We start from the raw sequence: 11,708 nt of genomic DNA on the forward strand, positions 1-11,708 counted from the left end.
ATGTTTTCCTATCGAGAACTCTCAACTTTCTGATTTTCCCTCTGCACTTGCTCTACAGCTCACCCCTCTCAGTTGATCTGACAATCCCCACTCTCTTCTGCACAGTAGAGATGATGATGATGATGGTGGTGGCTTCACTGAAGCTAACTTCTGGCATCTTCTGAGGCGCCCAGTGCTACCCTCTAGGTTTTTTATTTTTCCTAGGTATCTTCCTTTCCTACTCTCCTTCGTTGGCTTTTTCTGACCACCCATCTCCCCTTTGAGCTTCCCATCCACAAACCCTTCCATCACTGCAGGTGGGACCATGTTGTTCCTTTCTTAGAGGTAATAGATGTCCTTAGGTGTGAACATTCATTTTCACCTCTAAACTTATCTATAAAAGTATTTATCTTTACTTATTTCTTTCCTGTTTTAAAAAAGAGCTACTCTTCTCCCTCTTACAAAGCTGAATCCACCCCACCATTTAGTTTTTCCGATTGTTTAAATAACGTAAATGTGATGATATCATTTTCTGCTTGAAACCCTCCAGATGCTTCTCTGACTAAAAAGTAAATCTTTATTGTGGTCTTCAAGAAATGCTTGTACTAAAAAGGTATTTCTCACCCTAGGCTGCACCATGGAACTTAAAAAATAATTATGCCCAGTCTCCTCCACCAGACATTTTGATTTCCTGGTCAATAGTAATTTAAAAAATCCACCCAGAGGATTTGCTTAGCTCTCTTGAGGCACCTTGTTCCATTCTCCCCCTTGCTCTCCACCTTGACTCCTTCCCTCCAATCTTCACAATGCTGCCTCTTTCTCAAACTCCAGCTTGAACGACACCTAAGGGAGGTTGTTTTCTAGTCCAGCACTGATTTATTTCCTTTATCACACATAACACAGGTTATGGGTGTTTCCCTGTTTTTTTCTTCCGTCTCCCCACTGCTAGGCTGGAAGCCTCCTGGGGTTAGTGCCCCATCTCTAGTTTACCACTGAATCTCTACACCAAGTGGAGTCTCCTATGTAGACATTCACTTGAGGAATTAATAATAGATGAGGAATTGCTTCTTATCCTACCTTCTTTCTATGGGAACTTGTTGCATTGATTATCTTTTCTTTCTAGGATTTTTAGATTTTCTCCAATCGGTCTCTTTCTCTCAATTTACAAATAGACTAAAACTTTCCCATCAAAAATCAAACATGTAGAAAACCTCTCTTGGCACCCCTCTTTACTTTATACCTTTATTCCTTCTTCTACAAAGAGAAGCGGTTTAGCCTGAGGGTTAGAAAATCAATCAGTGTCTGAAGCTAGATTGCCTGGATTCAAATCCTGGTGTTGCTACCCTTAAGATTTGAGATCTTGGTTAAGTTCCTTCACCTCATCCACCACATGAAAATGATAACAATGCTTTTCTCAAGGAGTTGCTATAAGGGTTCAGTGAGGTATTATATGTAAACAGTGCCTGGGTTCTAGTAAGCACTCTGTCAATGTTAGCCATTATCATTACAACACTGGGTTTCTTAGTCATCTCCATTGATTGTTTCCACCATCTCTGACTTTCTGGAACCCCTCAACCCGTTATAAATTATTCTCTACCCTGCGGCATTATCTAATTCTTACCTCACTTGATCTGCCTAAGGCACAGGATTCTACTGACCATCTCTTCCTCTCTCTCCCCTTTCCCACCTCACCACTTTGTTTTCCTGCTTCCTTTCTGGATGCCCCTTCCCCAGGTTTCCTTCACTGGTTCCTCCTCTCCTGGCTCCACATCTTTCTTTGTAGCCCTCTTGTCTTCTCACTCTTTCTATCGTTCTTGTGCAGTTTAATTCACTTCCATGGTTTACAAACAACTCTTTGCTGATGAAAATTCTCAAATCATTATTTTTACCCCAGACCTCTCTCCTGAGCTACATACCAATATTGACGAGTATCCCTGAGATGCCTCTATTTGGGTACCCTACATGGACATCAGATTTCACATGTCTAAACCAAATGTATTAACTTTTCGGCAAAATCTCCTTAAATTTCTATCTCATTTAATTACATACCTCCTATAAGATGCTTACTATCTGACCACAGTGAAAATCCTCTGCATACTAAACAAATGGCTGGATTCCTTTCAGGAACAAAGACACAAGAGTTAAAGGCTGCTTGGATAACTCCCCAAATTAAGCATAGTGTCGTATAGTGGAAAGAGAGCAGGCTTTGGAAGTAAACAGATTCTGATTTGAGTCTTAGCTCTATCCTTTACTAGTCGTGTGCCTTAAAATGTTCAAGATTTAGGGCAATATTATTTTTTGCTTTATTTTTTGTTCACATGTTTTATCATGCTTGGTTTTATAGATATAACATGCATTCTCAGAGGATGATGAACTCAATAATTAAGTATGCTCCTTAATTACAAGTTATTTTAATACTTATTTTTAAATGTTTTGTCAATTATAGTTGATATTCAATATTATTTTATATTAGTTTCAGGTATACAGCATAGAGATTAGACATTTATATAATTTACAAAAAATTTCCTCCAATAAGTCTAGTGCCCACCTGACACTATATATAATATTTATAATATCATTGACTATATTCCCTATGCTGTACTTTACTCCCTATGATGACTTTATAACAGTGCATTTGTGCTTCTTAATCCTTTAACCTTTTTCACCCAGCCTCCGGCCCCCTTCCCATTTGGTAACTATCAGTTTCTTCTCTATGAGTCTGTTTCTGTTTTGTTTGTTTGTTTATATTGTTCTTTAGATTCCGCATATAAGTGAAATCATATGGTGTTTGTCTTTCTCTGTCTGATCTATTTTACGTGACATAATATCCTCTAGGTCTATCCATGTTGTTGCAAATGGTAAGATTCTTTTTTATGGCCGAATAATATTCCATTGTATATATGTACCACCTCTTTATCAAACTGGCTGTTGATGGACACTAGGTTGCTTCCATATCTTGGCTATTGTAAATGATGCAGAAATGGACATAAAGATGTTTATATCTTTTAGAATTGATGTCTTGGATATCTTTAGATAAACACCCAGAAGTGCAATTTCTGGGTCATAAGGTAGTTCTATTTTTAGTTTTTCACAGAAACTCCAAACTGTTTTCCACAGTGGCTGCATCAGTTTGCAATCTCACCAAGAGTGCATGAGGGTCCTTTTTTCTCTGTATCCTCACCAACACTTGTTGTTTGTTGACTTACATATGATCGTCATTTTGACAGATGTGAGGTGATATTGTACTATGATTTTAATTTGCATTTCTCTGATGATTAGTGACATTGAGTATCTTTTAGGATGATACCGAAGTGTTTGAATACTGGCTTTGGGATCCTGGCTTTGCAATATGTAAGTTGTGTTCTCTCAGGCACACATTTAACCCTCATAGCCTCAGTTACCTAATCAATAAAATGGGGGGGGAGTCTATTTACCTACGAGAGATGCTATTACAATCTTAGTATAGTACTGGACATAGTTAGTGCCAACAAATGGCAATAATTATTAATATGATACAAAAGCATTATGGGGCTTCCAAAAAGAATTTTAATATAAAAATAAAAAATAATAAGTGCGTTTTCAAGTTCTTCATGGAAAGTAGTACACTTTTCATTATTTTTGTTTATTCATAATTGGATTATACAATTTACACAATTATTCAGGGACCAGTTATTCTGATTGGCATTATCCAAATTCTGATTCTCTTCCTGATTAACGAGACTTTTCAGGTGGGCAGGGTAATAAAAACTCGAGGTAGGATCACTCAGTATTGTCACTTGATGTCAGGGTTTAGGGTTGACTGTGTCAGAGGAAAAGAATGACATCCAGATCCTGCCGACCAAGCAGAACCATTTCTGAGCCAAGAGGACTCCTTTGCCCCATAGCTCAAAGCTTAGATGAGGTGGAGGCTTGCTGGGCCTCCTTGGCTCCCTTCTCTCCGTCCAGGATCCTAAGGCTCTGGGTAAGAGAAGATCTAAAAAGACTCTTGAGGAGGACAGACTTCATTTTAGTAAGGCCTAGAACTGGTCGGCCTCTGCTGGCCTCTCCATGGATCCTCCAGGTTCCTCTGTTTTTGTTTATTTATGAGGGGCACGGGTGAGTGTGGAGGATTGGGGACCCTGATAAGTGGGAGGCAGCCTTTGGCCTATCTGACCACCCAGTGGGGTGAGAATGAAGGAAGGGAGCAGAGTGATCTGGAAGAGATCTAGAAAAGAGCCACGTCCCATCTAGACTTAACCTTTTTGGTGTAACCATCCAAAGTTCCAACGTACTGGCTCTTGTGGCCCAGTTTTGGGTGCTTGAGGATGGATCAGAACTCCTTCCTGGTGATAGGTGTGTCAGAGGTGGGGTGTGTGTGTGTGCATGTGTGTGTGTGTGTGTGTAGGTGTGCGAGAGGGTATTTGGGCTTTCCCTAGAGCCCCTCGCCTCCAACTGTAGGGTCATCCTATTAGGTGATTTTAAATGATCAAGAGATAAGGATTTAAATATTGTTAAATCACATCGTGAGAAAGTTATTTACTTTTTTTATTCTCTTACAGTCCTCTGATTAGGCCAAGAATAAAGGAGACTCATTTTGGTATAGGATGTTTTTAACTCTTTAAGCCTTGCTACTCCTCATTAAAAAAATAAAATGAGTCCATTTAAAGAAAAAAGTTAACTCAGTACAGGTTATGACAAAAATCCTGATGTGGGATGCACCCGACAAGGTAGATTTCCACCATTTTTGGTTTTGAGAGTGCAGGGTTTTCAGGGGGTTTAAAATCTTTACTCTTGCCCTGACCACTTTTATCTCAGGCAGCCAAAGCTGGCTGCTGGAGGGAGGTAGATGATAGGAAAAGGGAAGAAATTCCTGGAGAACTGTCCAAAAAGAGTATTCATTAACTTTTTTCTTAGAATATGCAAAGTTTTCCTAGGTCAGCAGCCCCTGCCACATAATTGCTATGGGAAAAGCTGGTTAGGTTTAGGATCTTATATATGTGAAGTACTTCAAGATGTTTGCTGGGATGTGCCCTGAGGTACCTTTGCACTTGGTAAGATTCGTGGAGTTGAATTTCTTTGGTCGTGCTTTAGAGTGCCCTGATTTTTCAGGGCAGGCAAAAACAGGGGATGTCGCCCGGGTTTATGTGACTTTCTTTTCTCTCCTTTGGCTTTGAAAATCCAGTGTAGTTCAAGTGCATACCAACTGCTGGTGCAAATTGGAGACTACATACTGATGCGTGGGGGGAATTTTTAAGTCAGGGTAGCTATTGCCTACTTGTACCTGTGGAAGCGTGCATGTGAGAGAAGCACTAGCGGGACACTGGCCATTAAACAGTTCTGTGTGTCACTGCTCTCCAGAAACTCATTGGAAGGATTTGCAGCTGTCCCTACCACAGGGAGTAATGTCCCAAACAAACTTGGAACTCCTTTGACTTTGGGTCAAGATATCGCCTATGTAAGTTTTTGGATTAGGCACAGGCTTCATTTTGTTCATACAGTAGTTGTTTTCCCCTTCCTGACTCATTATGAGCAGATCAGACCTTTCTTGGGATCCTCCTTCTTCAGGGTTAAATTGGTGTTAAATTGGGGTAGGCCAGCCATCCTTGGCACAATTGTCGAACATACGAAGTATGTCTGATTTCCCCACATTCCCTTTCCAGACTCTTCTGAATTTAGCATCCTTCTCCTCCACTACTAGACTCAGCCTTCGCATTGCCTGGGGTTCCTCCTGCAATAGAAGTCCATTTGTGAGCTCATTCCCACTGAGGTGCTCCCAGGATACTCCCCTTCTAAGGAGTGTTTTATTTTGAAAGAGGATTAATCCCCAGAAAAGGCTATTAAATTAATCGTATTAAAGTAATTGAAACTAGTTTAGACCTGGGGCAGAAGGTGGGGCTAACTTAAGGCGAGAGAGATTTTCAGTCCCCAAATCCCTGACTCCATCCATGGGGGAGACGAGCCTGAGAAAGTGGCACCACTGTCTCTGCTTCCACCAGAACCTCATTCTCCCTCCGCTCACACTAGCTCTGGTGGGAGCTGAGCCGCTGCACTCTGCTCCAGCTCCCCTAGGTGGAAAATCACAGGAATAAAGATTGTGTGACTTAGTAAAACGCTAAATAAACAAGTTCTACTTGAAGCCAATTTAACCAGCCAAATAAAATGAGATGTATGTGTATTATTTGTGGGCAGTTCCCTCTAGACATTGTCTAAATAATTTCTGTGGTGTTTTTGTATATTTAAAATATGAAATATGTTCAGAGGGAATGCCATGGTAACCCACATAGAAAAACCCAAGAAAAAGCACCTCGTTCCTGTGGCTTAACTCTGAAATTCATTTGGCACAGAGCGCTGCCTGCGTGAGTGTTTCTCTATTGAAATGAATCATGATTAATTCCATGGGATTTGATCAGCAGATACAGGCAGATAATGTTTCTTTGTCAGTGTATCAAAGTCGATCTAGGGGTGAGCGCTTCCAAAGACCAGTTTCTATGTAAATAAGAGGCTGAAGCTCTGGCACCTGGGCTGGGAGAATGTTATTGAGCCATAGTTGATGGAAGGGCACAAAAATTTTTTCATGTGAGGATACCGCCTGCTTAATAACTGTCCTAAAAAGAAGATGCCGATCCTCAGAGTCACTGGGCCATCATCCTCTTCTAGCTCTGCCAGAAGGGCTGAGTAGCTGCATAGCCCAAGTCCGTCTTTCCCCTCCTGGGTTGGTGGCACACGTGGGATTCCTTAGCCATGGCAGCATCAGTGAGTGTGTTCAGGTGATCATGAGTCATTAGTGAGCCACTGTGTCACAGTGCCCGTGAAGCAGTTGTCTCTGCCCTGAATGCAGGGCGAGCTCTTGGCAGCAGTAAGGAAGCCAATTAAAGAGCAGTCCCTCAAGGATGCCGGTCCCCGGGGACCCCAGGCTGAAGATGTGCTCTGTCATGTCCATTGAGTTGGCCAGTCTATCACTGGATGGCTCCATTTTGGGCTGAGTTGGCTATTTCTTCCCTAATTAAATGCTCATGTTTTTCCTCTCAGGAGAAAGGGGGAATGGTCACTTATTGCCTGAAAGGAAAGGAGTTTGCCACAGTCCCCAAAGAGGTCTGTGGCACTGCTATCCCCATTCAAGGACCAGAAAGAAACTCTTTAATTCCTGGAGTTGTTAACAACAAACCTCTCTATAACTCAGCTTAAAGTAATTTCTTTGTTTTACATCATTTGTTTGTTTGTTTGTTTTTTAAATTCTGTCTCGCCATGTGGCCTGTTACAGTCTTCTCATGAAACAGAGGAACCTAGAGTTTTGAAATTTTAGTGACATCTTGGGCCAATGGGAAGGGAGACATCTACTCTCTTTAGACCATCTGAAATCACAGAGGATTAAGACCGTAGATGGCTGGTTAGTCTCCCCAGCCCCCTCTTTCATTTTCTGTTTATTTATTTTTTTTTTCCCAAGGGAAAATGAGTGAGTAGATGTCCCTGGAAGGGATATTCATACAGCCCAAAGGAGAGAGCACTGAGTTAACGTGCAGTGAGGATTCAGGTTGTCCAGTTAGAGTGGCAGATGTAGGTTTCATGAAACGTGTTAGGGTTGGCTTTCAACAAGACTGAGGTTGGCAAATGTATGCCCTAAGCTCTTTTGCTACCCTTTCTACATCTGCATTCTTCCTTAATGTGACCTCCTCCCCCACCCCCTCCCTGCCATGCGCTTGCCCCTCACTCATGGCCACTCTCATCTAGAGTTGTAGATTGTGTCCTCCTCTAGGCTCCCGGTCAACGTCCCCCCCACCCCCGCCATCCTGTGGGGCCTCATTAGTGACTGGCTTATTGTTAATTGAATAAATTACTCTTGCGATATTAGATTTAGATGGAAAAAGGTGATCTTTTGCATTTTAATACGAATTGTTATTCTTTTATCTCATGGAAGTAACACACAGTGAGAACTCAGGTTTGGGGGATTTTTAGCAATCCTCGACACCTTTTGAAGGGGAAAGTGTTCTTGTGAATAGCTGTGCGTCCTTTTAAATAAAACCACTAGTGTCCTTTCAGTCTTAGTTCAGGCAACAGAAGGAAAACTGGAAGCTTTTAGAAGTTGGTTTTCCTTTTGATATATCAAGAGTTGTTTTCCATCCTTTAGTTCAGGCTGGTGAAAGCTTCTTGCCTCAGCTATTAAATTCTTTCAGTTTCCTTTACATTTTAATCAAACAGTTTGAATGAGGAGGAGGAATCTGAAGGAATGCAGCCATCCACAGGCTGAGAGCCCCCTCGGAACCACCCACACTGTCTTGATCAGTCCCTTTTCCACAGCCTGGAGCCCATTGCTTGCTCTGTGCTCACTCCCCTTCTCCCCTGACCTCTATCCCGCCCACTGTTTTCAGCTAGACTCATTGTCTTAAAATCCGGCTCTAATCTTTTCACTTCCCAGCTCTGAAAAGCATCTCTATCTCTAGACCTAAGCCACGTGCAGATACTTCACTCTGGCTTCTCAGAACCCTCATGGACATAATGTCGGCAGCTGTCACTTGTGCAGCATTTTTGCTACGTATTAACCCATTTCGTTTTCACATCTCTATGAAATAGGCACCATTATGGTTCCCGTTCGACAATGTAAGAAACTGAGGTACAGAGAAGTTACACTTAAAGTCACAAAGCTAGTGAAAGGCAGAGCAAGTCTTTGAACCCGCGTAGTGTGGCCCCGGGAGTGCATGCCTGCTAATACCACAGCTCCAGCTTCCCTAAGGCAGGCCCCACACTCCTCGCCACCTTCCCTGTTTACTATTTGCTCATTGTATATCCCAGGGATATTTTATACTGTCTTAAATTGCTGTAGCATTTTGGTTTAATCTTGAAGTTGGGTAGTGTCAGTCCTCTGACAATTCTTCTTCAACATTGTGTTGCTGTTCCTAGTTTTTTTCCTCTTCATATAAAGTCAGTTTAATAATATCCACAAAATAACTTGGTGGTATTTTGATTGAGAGCGCATCAAATGTATAGATCAAGTTGAGCTATCTCTCCAGTTATTTAATTCTTTGATTTTTTAAATCAGTTTTATAGTTTTCTTCATATAGATCTTGTATATATTTTGTTAGATTTATACCTAAATACTTCTTTTGAGGGGGGAGGTACTAATGTAAATGGTATTGTATTTTTAATTTCGAATTCTACTTGTTCATTGCTGGTATATAGGAGAGTGATTGATTTTTATAGATTAACTTTGTATCCTGCAATCTTTCCATAATCTCTTCTCAGTTCCAGGAGGTTTTTATCACTGATTCTTTTGGATTTTCTACACAGACAATCATGTCATCTGTGAACAAAGACAGTTTTATTTTTTCCTTCCCAATCAGTGCCTTCTATGTCGTTTACTTGTCTTAATGCTTTAGCTAGGATTTCCAGCTATGTTGAAAAGGAGAGGTAAGAGGGGACATTCTTGCCTTGTTCCTGATCTTACTAGGAGAGCTCTTAGTTTCTCATCATTAATAATGGTGAGATGTTCGTTGTATGATGTTAGCCGTAGGTTTTTTAAGTTGAGGAAGTTTCCTTTTATTCCTGTTTGTTTAGGGTGTTTATCATGAATGAGTGTTGGATTTTGTCAAATGCTTTTTCTGTACCTATTGATTTATCATGCGATTTTTCTTCTTTAGCCTGTTGACGTGAGCCTATTTTTGAATGTTAAGAAAGCTGTGACTGCCTAGGATAAATCCCACTTACATGTGTAATTTTTTTCATACCTTGTTGAATTAAATTCGCTAATATTATGTTGAGGATTTTTACTTCTATGTTCATGAGAGATATTGGTCCATTGTTTTCTTTTAAGATCTTTGTTTGGTTTTGGTATTAGAGTAACAATTTAGGAAGTATTTCCCCCGCTTCTATTTTCTGAAAGAGATTGTAGAGATTTGGTATTATTCTTTTTTTAAATGTTTCAAATAATTTATCAGTGAACTCATCTGCGCCTTGTGTTTTCAGTTTAAGAAGGTTATTAATTACTGATTCAATTTCTTTAGTAGATATAGTCCTATTCATACTGTCTATTTCTTTTTGTGTAAGTTTTGGCAAATAGTGTCTTTCAAGGAATTGGTCCATTTCATTTAGGTTATCAAATTTGTGGGCATGAGTTGTTCATAGTATTCATTTATTATCCTTTTCAATGTCTACGAGATCTATAATGATAGCTCCTCTTTCATGCTGATATTATTAGTCATTTGTGTTTTCTCTCTTTTGTATTAATTTTGCCTGGCTAGAGACTTCTCTATTTTATTGATCTTTTCAAAGAACCAGCTATTGATTTCATTGATTTTCTCTATTGATTTCTTGTTTTCAATTTCATTGATCTCTGTACTAATTTTAATCATTTCCTTTCTTCTGTTTATTTTGAGTTTAACTAGCTGCTCCAACTAGCTGCTCCATTTTTGGTTTCCTAAGCTAAACACTTAGATTATTAATTTTAAATTTCTTTATTAAATATATACATTCAATGCTATACGTTTCCCTCAAAGTATTGCTTTCACTGCATCCCATAATTTATGATAAGCTGTGTTTTCATTATCACTTAGTTTCAAATATTTTACACTTTCTTTTGAGATTTCTTCTTTGGCCTATGTGTTATTTACAAATATGTTGTTTAATTTCCATATATTTTGAGATTTTCTAGCTATTTTTCTTTTATTGATCTCTAGTTTAATTCTATTGTGGTTTAAAAGCAAACTTTGTATGATTTCTATTATCATAAATTTGTTAAGGTGGGTTTTATGGTCCACAATGTGGTCCATCTTAGTATATGTTTCATGTTATCTTGAGATGAAAGTGTAATCTGGTATTGTCAGGTGAAGTAGTCTATAGATGTCAGTTAATCCAATTGATTGATGATATTGATTTTTTACTCATGTATTTTGACACTATGTTGTTAGATATATACACATCAAGGATTGTTGTGCCTTTTTGGAGAATTGACCCCCTTATCATTATGTAATGCCCCTCTGTCTTAGTCAGGATGGGCTGCGACAATGAAATACCGTAGGCCAGGTGGCTTGAACAAAGACTTTCATTTTTTCACAGTTCTAAAGCCTGGAAGTCTGAGATGAGGATGCCAGCATGGTCAGTTTCTGGTGAGTTCTGTCTTCCTGGATTGTAGGTAGCTGCCATCTCACTGTGTGCTCACATGCCCTTTTCTTTCCCTTTTTGTAGAAAGAAAGAGAACAGCTCCCTATTGTCTCTTCTTAGAAGGACACTAATCCTGTAATATCAAGGCCCTATCGTTTTGACCATTTAACTTTAATTACTTTCTTTTAGGCCCTATCTCCAAATATGGTTATATTGGGGCTTAGGGTTCAACATATGAACGTTATTTTTTGGAGGGGGAGAATATAATTCAGTTCATGGCACCTTCTTTATCCTGATAATTTTTTGTGTGTGTGTTGAAGTCTACTATTTCGAAGTAATGCAGCCATTCCTGCTTTTTAAAAAATTATTATTAGTTTTAGCATGATACAGCTTTCTCCATTCCTTTACTTTTAATCTACTTTATATTTAAAGTGGATTTCTTATAGACAACATATATTTGGGTCTTGTGTTTTGATCTACTTCGACAGTCTCTATCTTTTAAATGGTATATTTAGACGATCGTTTAAAGTGGTCATTGATATAGTTGGATTAATATCTATTATACTTGCTACCATTTTCTATTTGTTGTACTTGTTCTTTGTTCCTAATTTTGTCTTCTCTTTTTCTACCATTTGTGATTTAATGAAGATTTTATATGA

The sequence above is a fragment of the Rousettus aegyptiacus genome, unplaced genomic scaffold, assembly GCF_014176215.1.
Source record: "Rousettus aegyptiacus isolate mRouAeg1 unplaced genomic scaffold, mRouAeg1.p scaffold_m13_p_3, whole genome shotgun sequence".
In the NCBI taxonomy this organism is placed as follows: domain Eukaryota; kingdom Metazoa; phylum Chordata; class Mammalia; order Chiroptera; family Pteropodidae; genus Rousettus; species Rousettus aegyptiacus.